Raw genomic sequence first — 20,002 nt, forward strand, 5'->3', positions numbered from 1 at the left:
ACACACACACAGAATTCTGATTTCTTTGGTCTAAAAACTAAAGCTAATATACACCTGGGCAGCTTTAAGCACCATGGGCCATACATTATGTAAAAGAAGACACAAAAAAAAGCAGATTAAATAGAAGGAGATGATATAACAAACACATGGATCCCTAGGAGATATACTTTGAACAGCTACCTGTGATTTTAAGAATTCAAGTACAACCCTCATTTTATATTTGGTTAGTATTGTTTATTGACTGTTTTCTTTTCTGAGTCTGCTATTACTACCATTGAAACATGAGGTTTATACTGTATCAAACAATTGAGAAAAATATTTTTAGATTATTCAAGAAATGCAGTGAGTCTCTCAGACGTATAAATTCTTTACTTTAGTGTGATTGTGTATAATTAAAAAATGAACACATGAAATAATTTGTGTACCATCACAAATGCAAATACTTAATACTCTACTAGGATATTGATAGAAATTTATTTAAAGGTAAACTAATATTAAAATATAGAAAGATATGGAGAATTTTCCCCCACCTTCTCTTAGTCTAAAGAACTTAATGTTGCTTATGTTAAATGATGGAAGTAATTTGCAGTCAGAAAGCATTTTTATTAAAATACATAATTAATTTATTTGCTCAAGGCAGAAAACTGCTGAATGCATTACACTCTACAAAGGTGGTTCCTCCGAAAAACCAACAATTACGAAGCTATTTAATTTTTCTCTTATCTATTTCCATGACTATTACTTAAAGACATTTTCATTTTGCAAAATCTGTGGAAGTTATTGTAACATATTTTTCTCAGGGAATACACATTGACTTTCAAACTCTACCTGGGTGAATTAGTAACCAATTTCTATTTTTAATTTAATGCATATTATAATTCAAAATTTAGTAAGTACTAGTCCATAGTGTATTTCATTTTTATTATTTAAATAATTTAATTCAGATGAATTTAGTTTTTGAAATGTTTTCTTGATGTTAAGTATTATATTTTGAATAATAATGTTGCATTCCCAGTCAAATGGAAAAAATATAATAAATGCTTACAGTACCTTCTATCTTGTGTCACAAATTGATTCATACATACATTTTAAAATGGTAATATTTAATATTAAGTAATAGAAGTTGTAACATTTCTAAATCATCTCTATCTAAGCCTTCAACTCAACCATTTTAGTAAATAGCCATAAAACCTGCACAGAGTAGACACCATATTCATGTGTGATTCCAGATAATTCCAAGCCACTTATAATTATTACATGGGAGTAAAAATGAAAAATAGAGATAACATTTAAAAACCTGTGTCCTTGGTTGGGAGAGTTAATACAATGACTAGAATTCATGTTAATGTGTTAAAGATTGATGTAATATCCATTGATGAGAACGGAAGATAGAGTAAGAGTTTTGTGTTTCTGTGTGTCAAGGAGCATCTCTGTGAAGGGCATGTACTCGTGAATTGGAACCAGCATGCACTGACTTGTGAAAGCTGATTTTATCATTTCTTACCAACTCTACATTTGTCATTTGAAATTGGCCATTGTAGGAGTATTTACAGCACAGGAATTTGCAAAAGGTATATATAACTCAGTGACTTTTCTTTCTTTATTCTGTAGAGTCAATTGACCAGCAACACCTCTGATTCAGGAGTTGAGGAGTGGCAATAAAAACAGAAGAGAAAGACACAATGAAGGCCTGAAACAGGCAGATGCTCAGTGAGTACCCATTAACTAATTGAATCCCATGTTAATTTTTATGATCAATAGGGTCATGTTCTAGAGATATTGAACTTACAAAAAGTTTTAGCCACCATTATAAAATATGCCAAATTTTCCAATCTCTGAATTTTAAACTAATAATGTCTACTAATAAGTGATATAAATTGTGACATTTCTAAATCATCCAAATTTGAATTCTCCAATAGGTGCAGTATAAATTCACATGGCATTTATGTATCCATTAAAATAGGAGAAAGGAAAGCATCTTACCCCTCACTTATCACCAGAAACAACCAAGTACACATGACTGAATACAGTGTTGGGAAAAATATGTTTTGTGTGTTCAGAAGAACTTTCTTTCTACCTATCTATTATAGCTATTATTAATTGAGGGAAGTGGAAAAATAGTAAAACATTTCTGGAAGGGTAACAACAAAGACACTGGAGGATAAAAATGAAGAAGTCTTCTTAGTGCCAGTCCCATAAAAAGAAAAAAAAAAAAAAAACGAAAAGAATCAAGTAAAGTTATAACTGCCAGAATATATGATCTCTGTTTATGATATGGTAAATTTAACAGTTCACTTTGAGAGGTTTTTTTTCCCTCAACTATGTAATATGCAATAGATTCTTTTAGATAATTAGACAGTTTATAATAAAATATACAGCAAATATTTTCTCAGTGGTTTCTCTGTGTCAAATACTCTACTGAGTACTATAAATACAAAGATAAAATGAACACAGTTTATGACAAATGTATGTTTTTAACTTATTTGAAGTTCAGGGTCTAATGGGAAGAGATATGCATGTGAAGAGACAACCATACCATAGTGTATGAAGTACTGGAGAAGAAATATATTTAAGGAACTCTGGGATATTTTCTTGAGGCAACATTGAAGTTAGGTCTCAAAGAATGAATAGGAAATCACCGGATGTGAAAGTGAAAGAACAGTCCCGGTAGATGCAGTGGCACGGAGCAAGTCATGGCAGGGTAAGAGTATGTGCCATGGCTGTTGAGCTCTAAGACATTTGATTGATGTGTCTGAGGAAAAAGATGAAACAGAACTGAGGGACATTTTTGATATATATTATTCAGATGCCACCTTCAGAAGGTTTTAAGTGGGAGAAGATGTGCAGTAAGGACTGATACAGTTTTGTGTTTTTAAGAATTATGGCTTAAATAGTTCAGGCAAGTAAGGAAGAAGGATAGTGATGTACTCATTTGACATTTTGGGGATAGACATGAGTCTTGACTATCAGTTGCTTTTAGGAATTGAGGTCCTGAAGTCATCAAAAATGTGTGGGTGACTGAGCAATGGATGGATTGATACAAAAAGGAACTGATGAGGTTGGGCAGGTTTGTTTCGATAAACCTCATAGCAGTATAGTATTGGGCTTGTGAATATGGTTAAAGTAGCAAGACTTCTTGGATTAGGATTGAGTATCCATTACATATATGACTTTATAATTTAAAGATCTCTGCGAATTTTGGCAATTTAAACCCTCAAATCTATCAGATTCTTCACATGGCTCCAGTATAAGAATGAGTGATAATAATGCCAATTCTTACATGGTTATTGCAAGGGTTAAAAAAGAGTATATACACATACACTTCTTTGACAAGGCCTGACATTTTTTGTTGGTTACTATTGTTATTTAGTTGTCAATAGAGTGTTAAATGCCAGACAGTAGACATTTGACTTTAATATCACAATTTAAACTTTATTAGTAGTTTTTCTTTAAGGCCTATGAAAATGTCTCTCGAAGTGTTAAACCTCAGCAGTTTGAAAAAAGAACTTTGTTAGTAATATTCCAGTTAAGTTTCAACTTTTGCAAATTTCTTTACCTAAATATAGTAATGGAATTAAGAAATGCATATTTTGTGCTTTATAATCAGCCTTATCCAGCTCCTAAACAAAAACCTTGCTTTTATTTTTTTTAACTATGATTTTACTTCATTTCTTGGAGGAATGTCACCTCAATTAAGAGCATTCTTAGTCATTTTACTTTCATCACCAATAATGTGGTATTCTGCATAATGGTTTCTTCTATTATATGTTGCTGAGTCATAAGAATTGCATTTCAACTTCAGGTTAATCATAAACATAGAATTCTAGTGCCTGATTTTATCTAATAATTTATTCTTATATTTCCTTTCTTTAGTATACACATGATTCAAATTAAAGTCTATTTTTCCACCTCTCTACATTTTAAAAAAAATTAAAAGTAAGGATGTGCTATTTATTCTGTAAATTTGAGTTAAATGAAATCTATGCATCTGTAGGAATACACAAAAAGAAAATCAGAGAAATAGATAAAAGGAGAAAAATGGCAAAGTTCTTCTTTATACCAGAATGCAACCAAATATAGTATATATATAGAAAAAATGATGGAATTATAAAACCACAAATGATAACTCCCAATATAGTATTTGATTCAGACAAAGATCATTAATAGATGAGAAAACCATCAATTAAAAGGTTAAGAAAATGAAATCAATATCACAAACAGATATCTGTACTCTGATGTTAACTGCATCATATTTACAATAACCAAGATATAGAAATAAATTGTGTGCCCAATGATAGATGAATGGATAAAGATAATGTAAGGTAGATATAGATAGAGATGACATATATAATATATATGTGGTATTATATATGTACATGAAATATTATTCAGCCTTTAAAAAGAAGGAAATCTTCCCATATGCAACAACATGGAAGAAAATTATGCTAAGGGAAATAAGCCAAACACAGAAAAGCAAATATTGCATGATATTACTTAGATGTGGAATAAAAATGAAGTTTAACACTCATACAGCTGTGGCAAGGGTCTGGGGGGAAAAAAAGGTTAACTCATAGAAGCAGAGAGTAGAGTAGTGGTTACCAGGGACCAGGAGGTGGGGAGAAATGAGAGATGTTGGTCAGAGAATAAAAATTTCCAGGTATAAGATGAATAAGTTCTGGAGAGCCGTTGCACAGCATGGTGACCATAGTTAATAATAATGTACTGTGTACTTGAAATACTTGAAATTTTCTAAGAGACTAAATCTTTACTGTTTTCATCGTACACACACGCACACAGTAGCTATGTGAGGTGATGGAGATATCTTTAGCTTTATTGGGGTAATCATTTCATAATGTATACATACATTGAATTATCACATTCAATATATGTACTTTAAAATTTTATTTGTCAAACATATCTCAATCAAGCTGGAAAAAAGGTTATTGGCTTTCAAATTATCATCTAATGCATTTATTTTTAATTACAAAGAACAAAGTTTGCTTTACAATAGAGAGACGTGGCAGACATTATTTTAACAAGAAGTCTATTTTGCATCGTTGGTAATGGTATAAACCAATTTTCTATGCCTCCTGATGTGATACAATGAAATATACACATTAATTATGAAGTATTCTTATAGATCTTTTAACATGAATCTAATTATAAAGAAATAACTGGGTAAATATAAAATGTGATACATGAAAGATAACTACCTTTAACTTTTCTAGGATGTTTATGTCATGGAAAACTTAAAAAAATGGAAAAACTAAACAGAGACAAACTCTATAGGGAGTAAAGTGCTCTAGATTAAAGTAGACCAAAAAACTATAATGCTATCCCTCAGTTTTATTATGTATCAAAGGATATGCCACATGAGGTAACCATATCATTAAATGAGCCAATATAAGTGAGAGGCTTAGCATGGAGCTTGAAAACATTAAGCATTTTATAAGTACCAACAATTATCATCTGATGATTTCATCTTTTAATTTTGAAAAACTAAATTTTAAAAATTCTAGAAAAAAGCGTAAAACAATACCATATGACATTTATGTGGGAAAACATTTCTTTAATACACATGAAATATTCCATAAAAGAAAATTCTGATGAATTTTACATAATTACATAATTTTACAGTTAAACAAAGTAAGTTTATCAAGAGCTACTACCTGGTAAATAATAACAATAACAATTACTACTGTCACTGCAAGCTCTCAATTCAGAGAATATATTTCCTATACATAAGTACCAAATCACACACATTTACCCACACATATACATATGTATGTATATTAATTAAAAAAAGAATGGGCATAATATATGATCAAGAATTTCACATATAATGAAACAAAATGTCTAATAAATATATGAAAAGGTGTTCTACATCATTTATAACCAGAGAAATACAAGTTAGGACTGCAATAGGATACTAACTCACAATTTCTTGGGTGACTAAAAATTAAGAAATATAAGGATACTTGTTGTTAGCAATGATTTGGATCAATTACTACCTTTACACACTGTTTTCAGAATGTAAGTAGTACAAATTTGGAAAACATGTAGCAATATTTTGTGAAGGCAAATTTAACTCATGATGAAATAATATTTCTCCTAGATATATGAGGTAGAGAAATCTTTGTACATAGCATTAGAAGATACTTGCAATATTGTTTGTAGCATCAGTGTTTGAAATGACATACACACACACACAAAAAAAAAAAAAAACCCACAAATATATATCAGGAGGAGACCAAATAAAATAATTGCTTTTTGATTACCCATCACTCACTCGCCGGCACACACAGAAAATATACAACAGGAAAAATTTTTTAAAAATTCTACATATGTCAGCATATGTTAATTTTTGAAAGATAATTTTTAATAAAAAGACACAAGTCACAGAAGACTACATAAATTGTGGTAAAAACTTTAATGAATGATATGTGGTTTTCACATACAAATGTGGAAAATAATTTTTTAAAAAATTTAGAGTAACAATATACAAAACATTTCTGCTTGAAGTTATCTCTTCCCTGGGAGTCAGGGATGCAGGTGGAAGTTAGGAGCATGGAAAAGGGAGAAAGATACTACTGTGTTCAATGTTTTAAAATTTGGGTTGCTTTTACTCTTGCCAAGTCACCAGAAAACCCATTGGTGAAAAAAAATCTAGGCTTATTGGCTTTAGAGCAACAAGCAAAGATACTACTGGGATAGAATCTAAATAGTGTCACAGAAGATGAAAAAGGAAATGATGTATTTATGGTTTTATGACCTCAGTTAGGTTACTTGCAAGACAAGGAAGTGATTGAGATTGAGCAAAATTTTTGGTGCAGTTATTTTGTATTGGTAGATCCAGTGAGATGAAGATCTTGAAGCAAGACTTAATAAGTAAGATTAATAAGCAATTTAATCTGTTGCTTTGATTCATTTCTATCTTCCAGAGCAGATATTTCCTGCAACAAACAAGTTACATTACAGTTGGGTGTTCTTAGTATTGTTTAACATGAGAAGAAGAAAGCATGGCTCCTCTCAGTATTGTTTAATATATGCACAGAAATGTATGCCTATTATTGTTTAACACATGGACAAGGACAAGGGATTATGTTGTCAGTTCTCAAAAGTTATTGATAGTATTCAAATTCTTAAGTTGGATGGTTCATTCATAAGTATTTATCGTTATAACATCTTAACTTGCACATATGTCACATTTATGTTTTATTATCCCTACTTAAAACCAATTTAACATTTTAAGGTCTGCATGTTTTAATATATCATATAGGAGAGCTGTCCGGAAAGTATCCAGCCATCTAACCATTCTCATTATATTAACAACAGCTGGATGCTTTCTGGACAGTCCTTGTATATTTTTATAGTATAAAATTTTATATCAATGACTCTTTGCCTGGCACCGTTCTGAGTACTTTGTATGCATATTATATACTCTCATTTAATCTCCAAAATTATTTTATGCATTAGAGAGTATTTTTATTTCCATATTAAGGAAGAGTAAATTGTGTCACACAGAGGTTTAGTGAACTGTCTCAAACCATTGGTAATTAATAGTTTGGTAACAAACAGCTTGGTAATTCTTAATAATTCAATAGTTTGACTCCAGAGCCCCCTTCTTGATGATTAAGCTAGTAATTAAATTCAATGTCAAATATAACTTTTAAAAGTAGCTCAAGTGTCCCTCCTCCATATTTACTCCATCTCTAAAATGCCACTGAGGAAGAATCCTGGCATATGTCCAAGGCAAGAATACAAGAGGACCATATTACAAGAGCTTAAACTTTTAGGAGGAAAGATATTAAAGCTGCTACAGTGAAACAATTTTTATTCCATCCCATTAGCTTTCATTTCCTTCAGTTTCCACACTTTCTTCATTATTTATCAACTTTTTTTCCCACAAATAAGTATATTTGCTACTCATTCCCCAGACACTGAGGTTGTATATTTGAGCAAGATACACATGATGCCTGCCCCATATAGTTTATAGAACTTACTGGTTATATAGGAATATAAGGACTAAAACTTTGATTTCTGCTGTGCTGCTATGATAAGAAAAGGATAGTAAATCTATAACAGGATTACCCAAGAGTATGTGAGGACATTTTAGTGAAAGTTTCTACAAGGCACTAGCATCCATGATGAGAGCTGAGTGAAAGGTGAACAGCAGAAGAAAACTCCACCATAGAAGCAGCATGTGTATGGTGTAGACTTGAGTACACTGACAGAAAAAAAAAAAAAAACCTGATGGTGAAATAAGAAGCTGAGACAAAGGCCATTAAGAAAGGATTGGGTGGTATCAAAAGAGGAAGCAGTAGGGCTAGGTAGGAGGTTGCAAAATACTCTAAATGAGAGTATAATCCCCTGCATAGCGGTAGTGTCAATAGGGGTAAGATACTTAGGAGGTAGATTTGGTGGGACTTGATTTTGATTAGTTAGGACGTGGTAGCAAGAGAGAGTTTCTGAAGGAAAGATGTCCAGAATGAAAATTAATATGTAGGCCCAGATATAGGACCACAAAGGCCTTCTGGTCAAGGCCAGCTTACCATGACATGGGTTCCACATCAGGGTTTGAAATTGAGGCTTTAGGCCCACAAGTGATGTACATTTGCCAGTTATTTCATGCTCCACTTTCCCTGGTGACCCTCAAACAGTAATAGATGTCTGTCCAAATGATTCAGAGATCCAGAATCCTGAGTTATCCCTCTTCTTTTCTTCAAAATAAACAAAACAAAACAACAGCCCTCACAAAATCATTTTAAAGTCCGAAAGCTCTTAGAAGAGTGTAGATAAATGACTAATTACAACTGTTTGACTCTTAGTCTAGAATCATATCCCTGAAATAAAATAAATTCTGAAGAGTGAAAAGAATAAATAATTTGGACCATTGTTGAACACCCAAAGGATTTTGTGTTGTAAAATAAAGCACTTATTTCTCTGGGAAATAAACATTCCCTCCCCCTATCCCACCCTGTTTTTTGATAGCATTTCAGAAGGCCTGGAATGGTTAAGAGAAGCTGGTTGTGAAGGGGAAACCCTTCTTATTGTCTCCATGCACATGAATAGTAGCACCGGCCTGGTCAATGCAAATGCGTAAAGCTGACTTGATTCTTCTCTTCTCGTTTCTAATGTGTAAACTTTCCTTCTGAGATGAAAAGGTTTACACAGAAACTCAGCTAAGGATACTTGGATGAAGCACATCTTTTAGGAGTAAGTGGGGGGTCCCAGCGAATATTTTTCCCATGATTCTGTGTTAAGACAATATTTTAAATACATTTTTACACAAGAGAACAATTATTATGATTGCTAACATTGGACATGTGCTCATAAACAAATGGCTATAAATTATAATCTTGAACAATTGCTCTATTGTAACTACAATATACCTCTTATAACTATACTTATTATATTTTTATTTATGATGTATAAATATAACTATAATGTATACTTATTCCAGTATATTTGACATGGGCTAAAGGGTTGTATGGGAATCATATGACTGATAAAAAATGTCCTGGTTATATTTCTTCTCACAATATTTAACTTCTATCTCTAATCAATGAATAAGATAAAAGCAAATAGTTCAGAATACATTTTTAACTCCATTTTCTTAAACCAAAAAAGGAGACATTTCTCAGTTTTCAATGCAGATGTTTTAGTCTTTCCCCTACATCTTTTCATTTCAATAACCATTATGGCATTTTCATCACTGTTTAAAGGCTCAATACGTAATACTAAAATCTTATCCCAATGGAAAAAATTTTTGCTGTTTTTGGTGTTTGTTCAGTTTTGTTTTGTTTTTAATCTTGAAATCCCTAGGGCTGCATATCCAAGCCCACTGTTGCATTTTCTGGTGCTATGATGACAAATTAAAAAAAAACTACAATTTACTCATAACAGCAAATTTTAAAAATGCATGCTAAGAATTATAAGTTCTATTAGGCTGTGTCCCACTTGCAGGGTGACATTTATGTGTATCCTTACATGGTGTTATTGCTTGGGAGACACTAGGGATTGCTTTAGCGTCAGCAGTAGTGACTCAGCCACTAAAACCAGCACCAGAGAAGCATTAATGTAACTTTTAGAACTGCCTTTCCAGATTTTGAATTTTGACCTTGAAAAGTAGCATACACTTTTACTTCTTTGAAATATGTGCGTGTGTGTGTGTGTGTGTAATATTTAAGCAAATAGACTAAAATTTTATAAATTTCTTTGTAAAAATGCGTCATAGATGGTTTTAAATTTAGATAATCATTAAATTTGTTATTGTTCGAGCTTGCTTTCTTCCTAAATGTTCCCTTGAACTAAGTGTTCCAAATTAGTGAGGCTGAAGCTCTACAAGGAATAGAAAGCATGACATTTGAGAAAGACTGTGTTTTGGTCTCATATCCACTGACAGCATGATGAGACATTAATGGGCCAAATAAACTTACCATTTACAGGTGAGTAAGCCTAAATAGTAAGTTATTTGCACAGCTGTCACTTTGTGCCCCCAAATACGCCCATTGTCACAAGTAACTTACATGTTTAGAAAGTTCAACCTCTTCAGAGTGGGAGCTTGAAATTTCAATCAGCAGAGAGTGAGGCATTTAAATAACAAGGACTTTTCAACCAAAACCTGATGATGTATTTCTATGTGGCAGGGAAAGAAACAAATAGATGACTGATTTCCAGGACTCCTGGAGAGCTCTAGTGGACTGACTGACTTGTCACAGCTCATGTAATTCTCCCAAAGATTGGCCCCTGTCAGTGCATACCAACGTAATCAAACTAGTCTGATCATGAGGCTAATCTACAATTGCTTGTGGTTAAAAATATGGATACTCTGGCTATTATTAAAAAAAAAAAAGATAAGTGTTGGTGAGAATGTGGAGAAAAGGGAAAGCTTGCACACTGTGGAAATATGAATTAGTATGGTCATTATGAAAAAAGTCTGAAGGTTTTTAAAAAATTAAAGATAGAGAAAACTCCTGTTCATATCTTTCGCCCACTATTTAATTTTTTTTTCTGCTGATTTGTTTGAGTTCTTTGGATTCTGGGTATCATTGTGGATATGATAACTATACTCAGAGAGAATGCTGCCTGTACACAACAGCCACAGCAATTGTTTTTCTCTTTACACCTACATAAATACAACAGAGCTTTAATATTCCTTTCCCATAGCTTATTTTGAGTCATTTTTCTAAACCATTATGTTCAAGGCAATCATTTAATTTCGTAATCTCTTAGTCAGAAGGGGTGCACTACAGACTCTTATAAAAATATGAAAAAGCTTTGAATCTTTTCTCTAAACCAAAGACAAATACACACAAAAAACAGAGGAACATATAAATAGTGCTTAACAAAGACAAATACACACAAAAAACAGAGGAACATATAAATAGTGCTGAACTATGTTTTCACAAAGTTCCAGGCTCTTAGAAGATAACTCATAAACCACAGATATCTTAGATCTAAGCTCAATAATCTTTGATTAAGGATGGAAACCTAAACAATAATAATAATGTATATGCTTGGCAGAATTCAAGAAAACAGAAGGTAACATTTACAGCAATAATAAATGATTAATATATCACATATTAATAGTTTTAGATGTATCAGTTGTTTTCAATTAGATCCATTTCCCTATTTCCCCAAATAACAGGCTATTCTTTCTACATATTATTTGCAAATAAATCATTTTTCTTTGCCTTCCAGAAAGACAACCTAGTTTATACCAAAAAATTTCTCCCATAGTCATCTGCCTTTACAAATTGTGTGCTGATTTCTACAATTCCCTTTAACAGAAAAAAGCTGCATTTTTTTCATTTCGCTACATGTTCCCTGACTTGAACAATTTCAACAACCATTTCTTCAGTCAGCTTTAACTTTAATCAGTTTTGACATTCTGACTGCCCTGTTCTTGGGAAGGTTGATTACTTCATACTCTTTGACCTAGAAGTGATATCTTGCTATATTTTTATACATCTTGTATCCCAGATTTTCTAATTTTTTTTCCTGGTGCTATCTTTATTGTTTTGAGCATTTCCATAAGTAAATAGATTGGAAAAACTGTTATTCTTCAGACCACATCAATGAACCATAGATTATAACTCTTATATTTGGCAAAAGTTGAGTACACTTAATATGTTTAGTAATTTGAGTAATCATCTTATTTCAGTGAAATACAAAATTGTTTATGAAAGTGTTATATATGTATGTGTGTGTATAAATTTGTATTATTTCATATTGGTGCTATGACAAATTATTACAAACTTAGAGGCTTCAAATAATGCAAATTTATTATCTTACAGTTCCCTAGGTCTAACACAAGTCTCGATAAAAAACAAAGTGTGCACAGGGCTGCATTCTTTTCCTGAGGCTCTAGGAGAAAAATCTTTGTTCTTACTTTTTCTAGCCTCTAGAAGCCAAGTGTATCCCTTGATTCATGATCTTTTGTCTCTCTCTCTTTAAAGTCAGAAATGTTGCATATCTCTAACACTTCAGTATTGCGTCTTCCTCTGACCAAAATGGGGAAAGTTTCTTCAATTTAAAGACCTGAGTTTAGATCCGATCTGCATAGATACTCCCAGATAACCTTCCAATCTCAATGTCCTTCACCTTAATCACACCTGCTGAATAATTTTGCTGAATATATTTATAGGTTTCATGCATTAGACTGGATATTTTGGGGAATCATTAATCTACTTTCCACGATAAAATATATTGTGATATATGACATATATAAATACATGTGTATATATATTACATTATACATAAGTGTATATTACGATATGCATTGTGTTATGTAATATACACATATATATTACATTTTAAAAATACATAATATAAAACATACATAAATCTATATATACAGTTTATGTGATAATAATAAAATGAAAACACACATACTTACTAGCTAGGCTTTAAAAAGAATAGAATCAATAGCTTAGAAGCCTCCCTGCTCTGGTATGCCCCATTACAAATAAACACCCCTCCCTCTTCTCTACTCCTCCCAGAGAACATTTATACAGGATTTTGTGTTAATTGCTCTGATAGACGTTAATTGTACTCACCAATTCTTTGTATATTTTTCCTTCCTGGGCATATGGGAGAAAAAATTTCCCAGTCCCTTCCCTAACCCAACAGGTTTGCAGGACTAAATGTTACTGAAAAATGAAATATCATGTGGTATTTCTTACTTCTGTATGCAGCAATGTAAAATTTGGTGTGGTACTCAATTCTCTTTGCCATTCTGCTACCAAAAATAAATGTTAAGACCCAAGAACAATGCAGCCACATAGAGGATGCCCTCGTTTGTATTGAACTTTCAATGGGCAAAAACCTATTTTATATTCTGTAAAGAGGCTGAGAGGTTTTTTTTGGCCAGTGAAGCATAGCCTCACCTATCTAATGTAATTATTACCTAATATTCTCCCAACTGTGCAATAATTCCTAAACAATAAGTTTATTTAGTTTCTCTGTCTTTCAAATTCATAAATTATATATTTTTCATGATTTGCATTTTTTACTCATTATAATGCATGTGAGAGTTTTCCATGTAAAGATGTGCAGTTTTTTTCATTAATTTTCACTTAAGTATAATATTTAATCATATTAATTTATCACATTTTAAATTTTCCATTTTGTAATTAATGGATGTTTGAATTATACTAAACATTTTGTTGGTATTGATGGTTTTACATAAACATTCTTGTAAATACGTCCTGGTGCATATATAAAATTTTTTTAGGATATATGAGTAAGAGGGAAGCAACTGGATTTTAGAGTTCACAGTTACAAGATTTTAGAAATACTTTTTTTTCCTAAACCACTATCTTTTACTATATTTCGCCTATTTTTAATGGGAATTCTTTTTCATACATGTTCATGACAATGCTTAGTATTGAGAAAACTTTGAATTGTTGCTAATTTGGTAGAATGTCATGGTTATTCTAATTTACATCTCTTTACTATTAATGAGGCTTAGCATCCTTTCAAATGTTATGTACCACTTGGGATGATTCTTTCTATAATTCCAGTCATTTGGCTATTTACCAAGTAATTTCTTTGGCTTTTTCTTATTGATTTATTAGAGTTCTTTATACATTATAAATACAAATGTTTTGTCAAGTTATATGTTATAAACAACATGTCTTATTTGTGGCATATATTTTCACTCTCATTAAGATGATTTTAATTTACAAAATTTCTAATTTTATGTGATGAAATGGATCAGTTTTTCCTACATTTTTATATATGTCTTGTCACAAAAAAATCATTGCGCATTCCAAGTTCATAAGAACATTCTTTAGTATTTTCTCTAGAAGTTTTATAATCTTATTTTTAATCCATCTGTAATGCATTTTCAGGTCTTCTACAATATAGAGATTCAATTTCATTTTTTTTCTTTTTATCTGTAACCAAATACCTTAAACTATTTCTTCTGAGTAGTTTTTATACAGTTATAGATTTCTTTCTGGTCACTTTATTTATTCCATTGGTTTGTCTTTCTGCTTAATATCCCATCAACGTCGTTTCTCAATTTTCCCTTTCAGGAGTGTCTTGTTTTGGTTAATTTTGGCTTTTAGTTCTCCCGTGTGAATTTTAGAACCATCTGGTTCTACATTAACTCTGTACTCAATATCCTTGGCTAACTTTTTAAAAATGTATTCATGTGCAATCCATCCAACACTTCCACTTTCCAAAACACTGTCGCATGGCAATTATGCTTAACTAGAAGGAAGACTAACTGCTGTGTCTGGAAAGAATAGGAAGTAACTTATGTGAATAGCTAGCCAATTTATTTCACAGTGTTCTTTTCTTGATGTCAAATCTTTGTTTTAACATTCTTCCTGTACCATACAAAAACATGCTCATCACTTCCCCAAAAGTTACTAGTTCAGTCACCAATTAATCATTGCATTCAGCTTAAGCACGGGATTTCCATCTTATGTGTAGTTTTCTCTATAAAATCTGTACTTGGCTTCTCTTGCGCTAGACATGCATGAGCTGAAAAGAGAAGGTTTCTTCTGCCTTTTGAGCAATTCACAGTGGAGAAAGCATCAAGGATATTTATAGTACAGACTCTTACTCATGAAAAGGGAAGCATCTAAGACACACAGCAATCATTGTCCAAAGTGATTATGGAATCAGGCTAGGCTGGTGTTGTGGTATTCCTCCACTCTGCCATTCCAAGGTACCAATTTGTTTATTCAGCAGCTAGAACAAACAGACCTCAGAATTTACAAAGATTTAAATACAAAAGAAAGTTTACCTCTACATAGTCCTATCTTGTAAGAGTGGATGCTAAGAAATACAGTAGCGCTAAGTTAGAAAGAACAATATGAATCACTGAAATTTTAAGATTCTCTACCCCTGATTGTAGACAAGGCTGCCCAGAATAATTAAGAAATGACCTAGTCATGAAGTTTCCAGTACTTCATGTTTTGTATTAAAACACAATTTTTTTATTTCCTATTAAAATGCTATGTGATGTTTTTTTAATTCTCTAGCACAATGTTAAAATAATTTTTGCTTCAAAAGCTTTATGCCAAATTTAAATTAATCGGTAAAAATATTTATTGTATTTTCCCTAAAATGGAGAATTTCAATCTTACTTCTAAATATGTTTATTAATTTTAACCATATAATAAGGGAATTTCGAATAATATACAGTATGTAAATACATTATATAAAGTTTAAAAGTAAAATTATACATATAAATTAATATATTCAATATAAATGAAATTACATGATTATGTAATACTTTGCATAAGTTATATGACATATATAAATTGCATATCTGTAAAAATATATATATTTGGTTATAGAGTATATAGTTTATAGTTTTATAATTATATAAATATGACTAAATAAATAAATATATTACTGCTTTGGTTTAATAATTAGTGAATTTATAAGCAATACAAATTTGAAGATTTTCCTTTCTGTTTACAGCCATACCTTTATTGAGAAGCTATGAAGAAATTCTTTCTCCTTCCAGGCCCCTCTTCCTCTTCTGATATCTGGGAACTGATTGAACCTATAGTAGAATAATACTTACTGTACTGATATGATTCTTTTTTATTGGATTATGAAAAGGCAGCAGTATTTGTGAGGATTTTTGACAAAATGACTAAGAAGATTTTCTACTTTTCTTAAGTGTTTAGGTTCACAGTTACTCAAGCTTTAGTTATCTAAGAATGACTTATATTCATAATCCCAATAAATTTCAATTTCTCTAGAATAGGAAATTCAACAGTTATTTGAGAAACATACCAGTTGTCAAAGATGGAAGCAAAGCAGAATTAAATTAAATATTCTAACATTGTTAGGAAAAAGAACTTACCACTAATACTTTATATTATATACATTTTGTTTAAATTCAGTTGTTGGGTTTGACAGTTTAAGGAAACACTACATATCTCTGCCTAAAATGAGTACACTAAGTTTTTTTGAGAAACAGTCTCACTCTGTCGCCCCAGGTAGAGTGCAGTGTCATCATAGCTCACTGCAACCTCAAACTCCTGGGCTCAAGTGATCCTCCTGCTTCAGCCTCCCTAGTAGTTGGGACTACCGGCATGTGCCAGCACGCTGGGCTAATTTTTCTATTTTTGGTAAAGATAGAGGTCTCACTGTTGCTCAGGCTGGTCTTGAACTCCTGACATCAAGCAATCCTCCTGCCTCGGTCTCCCAGAGTCTAGTAGGATTACAGGTGTGAGCCACCGAGTCCAGCCTCAGTAAAATTTTTCTCTCATTCATTTTTTCATTGTTTTTAAGTGCATGCATTCAATACTGAGAAGAGAGCTGCTACATTACAATTTCCTATCCATAAAATAACGTAATATGTTATTAGGCTAAAAATGCATGATGAGTAGCAAATTGTCAAGAGATATCCTCAGCATGTTCTCCTGTATCTCAAAAATTTTTTTTTTGCATGACTTTTAATAACACCATTGATTGGCCAAAATTATTTTTCTAAAGTGAATAAAAACCTCATACCAGATCTCTTATAATGAATCTAAAGTTACGAATAAGAAAAATCATGTCTTTTCCCATGAGAAGGAGATTTTCAGTGATCCTTGAGCATGTGTTTAGAAACTTGCCTGCTGCATGACCCTGAGTATGGATGATATGACAAATTTCCAGATGACACATGGCCACAGTTCAAGAATAATGCACAGCAACAACTTCTCAGAAACCTGACCAGAACCGGCATAAAAACAGCCTATTTTTATAACTTGCAACTCTTACAACTCTTTGTGGTCTGTGACTTCACAATACTCTTTGAACTCCATCTAATGACCTGGACAGCCTTTCTGAAAACCACTAGCAGGGCTTTTAGAAGCTCAGGGCTTGAGGGTAAAGCACTTCCCTGCATGGAGCTCTTGTAACCAAATGATCCTGAGCTGACAGGCATGGACTTGCCTAAACCAACCTGTAACTTCTGCTTTTATGAGTCCTATCCTTGCCTTGGTCACATACTGTGTTCCTACAGGTTGCTCTTCTTGATGTACATATAAATAAAAGAAGATAACTGATTCTTTAATTATCTTTAGCTTATTCATTGCTGTTTAATTTCAGAGCCCATCCCACAAGTCCTGATTTCTCTGCCTTGGATCAGATTGCCTGCTTTTCCTAGCAGCATCCTTAGTTTAACAGTCACTATGTTTCAAATCTTTATCACTCAAGTCTTCTGCACATCTAAAATAATTTGTGAATACAAGAAAATTTAAGAAAAAGCACACAGTATATAGGTCTCTAAAAAGAGTAGGCCAGTAAAGAAAAACTGAAAGGTAATTTCTAATGTTAAATGGAACAGATTTCAGAACAGACTGAAGAAGATTGCATTATAACAAAGATCTTTGGAATGATCACTAGCAAATAATCACATAGAGAAATCCAAAAGTGGATGTGAAAATTAAGGGTGAAGAGGTGATTAAAGATGAAGAGAATGTCAAACATGAAGACATTTGAAGCAAAGTGAGGGAGATGGCAAGCTATGGGGACTTAATGGAACCATTTCCATTATTGGGATGTGTTTGACTTCTCTACAGAAGCTAGACATAAACACATCTGCAACCCTCAGGGGATGGTTTTTAAGAAGTATTTATGAAAGACTTATGGTGTCTTTATGTTTTTGTGATTTGGGAAAGACGAATTGTGAATGAGGGACAGAATATGTTCAGGTTAACTTGAGTGAATTTCTCTATGCTTAACACAGAGGACTTTATCATGTCAGAGTGATATGTTTGTTATTGCAAATACTTTTGTTTTTCTGATCTGCCTTTTAGTACCTGAGCTATGGATTGTCTTCTGAGGAATGCCTGGTATTTCTATTTGAGTGGGGGGGGATTTCAGAGCTAAGGAAATGCTTTTTGTCTTCAGTTCAGTACAATTTGGGAACAGTCCAGGGAAGGAATAAGACCTGAGGCCAGAACTGGTGCTTACCAGAGAGCCCAGACTTGAGGGACATGAGGGTATCAGCTATAAATACAATATGTTCCTCCCCCCACACACATTGTTAAGCCCATGAAATGTGTCATGTCAGTTTACATGACCCCTCTTATTTTAAAATTCACAGAAGATAAAGTCCAGAAGTTCTTGTTGTCAGTTGAACAATTTTATAATATACGACACCAGCATAGGAATTTTTAAAATCCATAACAATAAAAACATTGAAACACTGTTAGGAACTTTCAAATAAGTTATGCCTGCAATTCAGTTTATCTGGTTAATGCTTTGCTGAGCACTATCATCTCATTTGATCCTCATAGTAGAAATCGTTATCCCGTTTTGCACATACAATTATGCAACCTTTGACAAATCACTTAACCTCTTGGTGACAGGTCCATCCTCTGTAGAATAATGTGCTTGAGTGGCACTTCTTTAGCATTGTTTCTTTCTATTACGTTCTTATTTTTATGTGACCATGGGAATTCTCAAGCTATCAAAACCAAAATGACTAACTCTGTAAAAGCAAAATCTTATTTCCTGTTGAGCACACTATTCTTCTGCCATATACAGAAAACACAATAGAAATGCCTCCAGTATTTGAGTCTTAAAAATGCAGAAATCCACTTCTTCGCCCTATCTGGGGTTAAGATTTTTAAATTGCTCCACGTTTTAGAGATAATTATTAATAGAACAAATCGTAGCTTTTTTTGTGGGTTTATATCTCCTTCTTGGTATTCAGTGGTCCACCTGGAATAAACTCAGGAAGTGAATTGATAAGTTGCAAAATTTTCAACCACACAGTCAATGTCCACCAAGTTTGAACATGCTTTTCGTTTGTCTTGCTTACTGCTCTGTTTGTAAGTAGACCTGACATATAAAAATAGCTGCAGCAGTAAACCTTTGGTCTCAAAGTGCCTACCATTCCCCATGAGTGCTTTTATAACTATAGGTTCTTTGTAGTAAAGTTGTAATGACAGCTGTCATCAAAGGCTTTCATGAAGCATTTCCTGACCTTTACATGCTGCATGTCACAAGTGCTGTTGTAGTCTTCAGGGTCTTGGTTTGGAATTTCCTACTTCAACATAGTTTTTACATGGTTAACCTTTAATATACTAAACAAAATTTAATAATTCATGTCTTTTATTTCCTCATGGTTCTTTCATTCCATAACTATTTCTATAGCTCCTCTTATGTACCAGGAAATATATTAGCTCTTGGACATGCAGTGAGGAACAAAATAGACATTCTTATATCCATTTGAAAATTACCACCTAATGGGTTTACCAGACAGTAGATAAGCAAACATATAAATAAATATGTTATTAAATTTTTTATAAGTATCATGAGGAAAAAGTGTGGTGTGTAGTAAGAGAGAATAATGGGTGTGGAAGGATGCTTTCGAACTAGAGAATAAGTAAGGCCAAAACCTGTCTGAGAAGTAGAGGAAGGAAGCTATCAAGCTGAGGCATGGGCAAAGATCACTCCTTCTATGTAGAGTGGATGGACAAGAACAGCAAAATGGGTAAGGTAGGGTGCTTTGTAAAACACTTCAGAAATT

Source organism: Lemur catta, chromosome 13 (assembly GCF_020740605.2).
Source record: "Lemur catta isolate mLemCat1 chromosome 13, mLemCat1.pri, whole genome shotgun sequence".
NCBI lineage: Eukaryota > Metazoa > Chordata > Mammalia > Primates > Lemuridae > Lemur > Lemur catta.